This window comes from Paramormyrops kingsleyae, chromosome 15 (genome assembly GCF_048594095.1).
Source record: "Paramormyrops kingsleyae isolate MSU_618 chromosome 15, PKINGS_0.4, whole genome shotgun sequence".
NCBI lineage: Eukaryota > Metazoa > Chordata > Actinopteri > Osteoglossiformes > Mormyridae > Paramormyrops > Paramormyrops kingsleyae.
Window position 1 is genome coordinate 20,032,037 of NC_132811.1, and position 7,286 is coordinate 20,039,322.

The 7,286-nt window shown below is 48.5% G+C and overlaps 1 protein-coding gene across 2 annotated transcripts in view; it reads right to left on the minus strand.

The window, feature by feature from the left end:
• The window catches only part of trpa1b (transient receptor potential cation channel, subfamily A, member 1b), a 31,069-nt gene extending 24,773 nt beyond the window's left edge, over positions 1 to 6,296 (minus strand). For both annotated transcript variants that reach the window (XM_023794420.1, XM_023794419.1), the window contains exon 1: positions 5,847 to 6,296. The gene's annotated coding sequence lies outside the window, so the exon portion shown is untranslated. The remainder of the gene's footprint in view (positions 1 to 5,846) is intronic.
• Between the last annotated feature and the right edge of the window lie 990 nt (positions 6,297 to 7,286).

Genomic DNA, 7,286 nt, shown 5'->3' on the forward strand with positions numbered 1-7,286 from the left:
TCACTCAAGTGACAGTCATCATTCAATGTGTCTGCCATCAGTCTATGCATTTGTCATCATTCAATGGACTTTCTCCTACTGAAGGGCATGAGTTCTGGTTAACATCATGCAGCATTCAAACAATTGTTCCTCCCATATTTTGCAAGCTTATGGCTCTGATATCTGTTTATACATTTAAGTTGCTAATTCGCTCAGTGCACAATGTGTCTGAAACTGCAGTCTCACTGCAAGGACAGCATTCATGCTTGACATTTCCTAAGCCCACAGGAAGTCTTTTCATATCAGCAGATAAAAAGTCAACACAGTTGCCTAGCAATTGCAGTGCAAACAGCAAGGATTGGTAATCAGGTTTCATGCTATACTTTCAGTATGATGTAAAAAAATAATTAAGGGGAATTTTATTTTTTTGGTTCTTTAATAGTATTTGCCTCAATTCATGGTTGGATGAAAGTGTTGAGAATACAGCTTAAATTCTGCAGGTGATGTAAATAGTTATCAGTTATCCATGTGAGATGTGTAAAACACGCCAGAGACATGAATCATGCTTCCATATATGTTATCCAAGCCCTTGCATGAGGGTGCATTCTCTTACACTTGGAACTGGGAGAATCTCCACTTGGCTGTAACAGTTCATGCTGGTTATTTATCCCCCCCCACCCCATAAAAGTGTCCGATTATACCGGGGATGGTACTGGGGGTCTTGTGTGGTGCTTACGGAGCATGAGATGCTGGACTTGCTGTCCGCAGTCAGTTACACAGTCAGGTTGGAAGATAATATCAAAAGACCTGCACTCCCATACTGCATAAAAAGTAGGAGGTAGCTGGTGGATGGATGGATGGATGGGTGGATGGATGGATGGATATAAAACAGTTACTTTTACTCTTTGTTTTACATTCACAACTCATCAGTTGTGTAGCAGGGGAAGTTTCAATGGACATAGTTTGTTTACATGTGACTTAAACTCCAGCATAAATAACACCTGTATCATAGTACAAATTTCTTTTGTTGAAACTGCAACAGGTCAAGTAGTACTCATATACATTATTACCTATGTATATGATTCATATATATATATATATATATATACATGTGTGTGTGTGTGTATATATATATATATATATATATATATATATATATATATATATATATATACACACACATACACACACACACACACACACATATATATATGGGAGGAAAAAAAAGAAAATCTCCTCCCCTATTCAGTTTTTAAGTGCTGATACTGACTTTTTGAATATCCAGTTACTTTAATACATTACTGTAGCGGGTTCATAAGCAATCAGAATTCTCAGGGCAGATGTGCTCTTATTCTGAAGGCTTGTTCAACTTCCGGTTGCTGTTTTTGGTTATCTTGGCGGCAACCGGATCTTGCTCTCTAGTGGTTTGTTTGGCGGTTAATAAAAAGTGCATCGTCCCTTTCACGGACTAAACATCTGCCTCCTGCCTTTTTCCTCTCGCCACATTGGTGACCCCGACATATCCTCGTACGTGTTTCGAGATTTCCCTCAGCATGACAGCTAATGCTGTGGCTTTAAAGCTGCCAGACTTCTGGCGTGACAATGCCGCTGTGTGGTTCGCACAGGCTGAAGCCCAGTTCGCCGTCCGGGGCATCACACAGGACGACACGAAATATTATTATGTTGTTGCTGCACTGGACAACGCCACGGCATCCCGGGTGGTGAGCTTTCTGCAGGATCCCCCAGCGGACGGCAAGTATGGGGCTTTTAAATCGCTGCTGCTAGCAACTTTCGAGTTGTCAGAGCCGGAGCGGGCACGTCGGCTTCTCGCCTTGCCCTCCTTGGGAGATCAGAAGCCATCCGAACTTATGGATCACATGCTGTCTTTGCTGGGCAGACATCAGCCCTGTTTTATTTTTCGCGAGCTATTTATGCAGCGGATGCCGGCTCCAGTTCGCTCAGCCCTAGCAAGCTCCCCAATTACAGATTTCCGCGAGTTGGCGAGAGAAGCGGACAGAGTTTACATTGCCAGTCGGCAGTCCTGCGCCGTGCTGGACAGCGGAAGACCGGCTGATTTCACTTTTTCTGCCCCTGGTGTCGTTGCTGCGGCTCAGCGTGACTCTAAGTCCGGTCATTGTTTTTATCATGCCCGTTTTGGTATGCGCGCTAAGAGATGCATTCCGCCCTGCTCCTTTAAGCCGCCGGGAAACGTCAGGACCGGCGCCCTGTAGCTGCGCTGGGCGCCGGACGGCAAAGCAGCCTGCTATTCGTTGAGGACTCCGTTTCTGGCCGGCGTTTTCTGTGCGACACGGGCGCTTTAGTGAGCGTCCTCCCCGCCTCACAGCTAGACATGCAGTCAGGAGTGCGTGGTTTTCCCCTAGAGGCTGCTAACGGCACTTCGATTGAAACTTTTGGGGATCGGCCAGTAGAACTCTGTTTTCACGGGCAGCGTTTCCGATGGGTTTTTGTTTTGGCCTCTGTTTCCACTCCATTGTTAGGGGCTGACTTTTTGTGTGCCAACAATTTGCTAGTGGATGTTAAAAATAAGCGCCTGATAAATGCAGAGACTTTTTGCTCTTTCCCTTGCACACTCAGCGGGGCTGGCCCTTTCAACCTGTCTGGTGTTTCTGCTTCGGCTGATGTTTTCCAGCGTCTCCTGACAGAGTTTCCCACCCTCACCACACCCACCTTTTCTGCATCCTCGGCGAAACACGGTGTAGAGCACCACATAACCACAGCAGGCCCTCCAGTGCATGCCAAAGCAAGGCGCCTCGACCCTGAGAAACTGGCTATCGCCAGGGAGGAGTTTGCCACATTGGAACGTTTGGGGATTGTTCGGCGTTCTGACAGCCCCTGGTCTTCTCCTCTCCATATGGTGCCCAAGCCTGGGGGTGGCTGGCGCCCCTGTGGGGACTATAGACGCCTTAATGATGCAACTACCCCTGACCGATACCCTGTTCCTCACATCCAAGATTTCTCTGCCCGTTTGGCAGGCACTCTCATTTTCTCTAAGGTGGACCTGGTTAGGGGATATCATCAGGTTCCAGTGCACCCCCAGGACATCCCTAAGACTGCTGTTGTTACACCTTTTGGTCTGTTCGAATTTCTTCGGATGCCTTTTGGGCTCAAAAATGCAGCCCAAACTTTCCAGCGTTTGATGGACAGTGTTGTGCGGGACATGCCTTTTCTGTTTGTTTATTTAGATGACATTTTAGTTGCCAGCACCAGTTTGGATGAGCATTTCATTCATCTTCGGGCATTGTTTGCACGTCTTAGTGCTCACGGGTTAATTGTAAATGTTACCAAGTGTCAGTTTGGTGTCCATTCTGTTGACTTTCTTGGCCACCGCATTACCTCAGAGGGGGCGGTGCCTCTCCCAGAGAAAATTGCTGCTGTTCGGGATTTCCCACGGCCAGTCACGGTCAAAGCCTTGCAAGAGTTTCTGGGAATGGTTAACTTTTACCATCGTTTCATCCCTGGGGCTGCCCACATTATGTGCCCCCTATACTCTGCACTGAAGGGTGTTTCTTCTAAGGCAGTGGTTGAGTGGACTCCGGAGCGGTGTCAAGCATTCCGTAATGCTAAACAGGCCTTGGTAGATGCTACGTTGCTAGCTCACCCCTTGCCAGATGCTCCCATCGCCATCACCACGGATGCTTCCGATGTTGCTGTGGGCGCAGTACATGAACAACTGGTTAAGGGGGAATGGCAGCCGCTGGCCTTTTTCAGTCGCCAGTTGCGCCCTAGTGAGCGCAAATACAGCGCTTTTGACCGTGAGCTCCTAGGCCTGTATTTAGCTGTGCGCCATTTCCGCTTTCTGTTAGAAGGGCGCCCATTCACTGCTTTTGTGGATCACAAGCCATTGGTGGCTGCCATGAGTAAAATTTCGGACCCTTGGTCTGCACGTCAGCAGCGTCAGCTCGCATTCATTTCTGAATTCACCACTGACATCCAGCATGTTGCTGGCAAACACAATGTGGTGGCTGACTGCCTTTCACGTTCAGTGGTTGGTTCTGTCCACCTCGGTGTGGATTATGCACTAATGGCAGCGGACCAGGCAGCTGACAGTGAGATTCAGGGGTTGCGGTCTGCTGACACTGGTCTGCAGCTCCAGGATGTGCCCTTCGGTGATGCATCACTACTTTGTGATGTCTCAACAGGAACTGCGCGGCCCGTTGTGCCGCATGGCTGGCGGCGCCGGGTGTTCGATGCTGTCCATAGCCTTTCCCATCCTGGCCGCAAGGCATCACAGAAGCTGCTTTCAGCTAAGTTTGTTTGGCGTGGGCTGAAAAAGGACATACGTGACTGGGCCGCTTCATGCCTTGCTTGTCAGCGCTCTAAGATCCAGCTGCACACCAAAGCTCCCCTGGCACATTTTGTTGTCCCGGTGCGTCGATTTGATCATGTCCACGTGGATTTGGTTGGTCCGTTGCCACCATCCCGTGGTTACACGCACCTTTTAACGATCATTGATCGGACAACCCGCTGGCCGGAGGTAGTGCCATTAGCCTCCACGGCAACGGCAGATGTGGCTCGGGCTTTCATCAGCTCCTGGGTCTCTCGTTTTGGGGTGCCTGCTGACCTGTCATCTGACCGCGGACCACAGTTCACATCCGAGCTATGGGGTGCACTTGCCCGTGAGCTAGGGATCACTCTACACCACACCACCGCTTATCACCCGCAAGCTAACGGGTTGTGTGAGCGCTTTCACCGCTCTCTGAAGGCTGCCCTTCGTGCATCTCTTCAGGGTGCTTCTTGGTCTGACAGGTTGCCATGGGTTTTGCTGGGTTTGCGGACCGCTCCGAAGGCCGACCTGCAGGCTTCCTCTGCTGAGTTAGTCTACGGACAGCCCTTGCGGGTACCTGGTGACTTTCTGCCAGATGCGTCAGTTCCTTGGTCGGCCTCACAGCAGCGCTCCGCTTTTCGGGACACTGCGGCTACTTTTGGTCCAACACCCACGTCACATCATGGTTTTCCACGTTCTCATATTCTCCCGAATCTGGTGGATGCTCAATTTGTGTTTGTTCGACATGATGCTCACCGCGATCCTTTGCGCCCCCCCTACGATGGGCCTTTTCGTGTGCTGCAGCCTGGGGACAAGTTTTTTGTTTTGGAAATGGGTGGTAAGGCCGACCGTGTTTCTGTGGACCGTTTGAAGCCGGCCCATTTGGATTTAGATGCCCCAGTGCCACTCGGCCAGCTTCCTCGTAGGGGTCGTCCGCGCGGTTCAGTCCCGTCACCGGCCCTGGCCCCAGCCCAGGTTGTTCCTGCTCCTGTGGGTGGTACTGTGAGCAGGTCAGGGCGGGTGATCAGACCCCCTAAGAAGTGGGATCCTCTGCCTCTGTGAATTCTGGGGGGGCCTGTGTAGCGGGTTCATAAGCAATCAGAATTCTCAGGGCAGATGTGCTCTTATTCTGAAGGCTTGTTCAACTTCCGGTTGCTGTTTTTGGTTATCTTGGCGGCAACCGGATCTTGCTCTCTAGTGGTTTGTTTGGCGGTTAATAAAAAGTGCATCGTCCCTTTCACGGACTAAACATCTGCCTCCTGCCTTTTTCCTCTCGCCACATTACCAAAAGAAGTATAACTGGTGCCTCTTTGAAGGGTTAAATTTCACTGTTACGTATTCACCAAGACATTGGTGTGACAACTCAGTGAGTGCGACGATACCTCGATCAGGCTCTATCACACTAAACTGTCAGACACTGCGGTCCCCTTAGTCAGGAACAGCCCCAGTGTGCGGCACAGCATCTAGCGACATCTAGAGACTAGCGACATCCGGTAGAACTTCAAAATGTAACTCAGTTTAAGTTAAATAAGAAATAGAAATACAAACAGAAAGGTGCAGAAGAAGCAGAAGTGTTCCCTACCTGTGGGACGGCAGGACGCTGGGATCCCGTGTGAGAACAGAAACGGGGGTTTATATAGCGACACCGACCTCGGGTGTCCGTTTACGCCGACTTGGGAGGAGGCTGCGCCACTATGACTATGAGCAAAAACCCGCGCAGACCCGCCTTCAAAACAACGGCTTTTGTGACTAATACAGCAATGCAATAATCTACTTAGATGATTTCAGTGATTTCAGTGCTGCAGCGGCTAAGTGTTGCGGTGCCTTTAAATCTATCACTTTGCGCCTCTTTGCTCTGGGATCCCCAGTTCAGTGTCAAGCGCCCGGCCGCCGCCCCCCTTGCCGGTGCGGGGATGCGCTCAAATTAAATCATTAAGACGGAGGGGCTCTGCCACGTCCAGGCACTCCGCAAAGTTTTTATTGCGTTACTAAATTACTGCTGTTAGATAACATAAAGAATTGCCCCCATATAGTGTCGGTAATGGAAGCTCGCAGGGAGGTGGATGGTAATGAGAATGAAAACTACGCCTGCTGTTTATCATACGGGATTGCCCGACAGACAATTAACTGCAAATATGGTGACGCCCATCCCTTAAAGGAAGAAAATACGTTTGTTGAAATTTATGAGGGCTTCTCTTGGAAAGGACTAAATGGTAATCCTATGACGACGTAGATTGTCTAATGTTGAACCTAAACCTACACCCCTGATAGGCCTATATACATCTTCCTAAAAACCTAGCAGTCATCAACATAGCTATGCCTGGCTGTTTTACTGGATTAAAATATACGGAGGCCTATATGAGTAATTAAAAAGCCAATCAATGATTAGTTCCTCTGTGCAGGTATCTCTAGTTTTAATCTCTGCATTAACAAATTCACTGCTAATATTAAACATACGAACTGCAGTTTTTCCTGAACTTTGGCCCTTGGGAGCATATCAGTACATATCAGTAGAGCTTTTAATAAACCCAACCTCATTATGTCATAGTTAATCATAACACATGTGACAGCTGTGTTTGCTCTCCTGGACAAGGCAGGCTATGTAAGTGTACCCTAATATTGTTTCAATTTTTTTTTTGATCAGAAATTGTAGTTCTATGTAATAAAAACAAAGTTTAACAGCTCGCACATGCTGCAGGCAATGTTATGTATTGATGTATGAGTATCAGGCGGACTGACATTTTGATGTATTACTATATTGCTACATGCTTCAAATTCTCCAAAGTACGAGCTCATTATATAATCGGCGCCATGAATTTTAGTGCCTCGGCTTTTCAGTCACTCTGACCCTGACCACGATAAGTGGATAGAAGATGGATGGATAGAAGCATGGATGGATTTGTCCATTAATTTAAGTTGCGTGTTAGTTTTGTGTAAATTCAAATAGATGAATGTTGGGGGCTCAACCTGGCCTGGTTGTTCCCTGCCTCTGGACCCCACATGACCCTGAATAGGTTAAGCT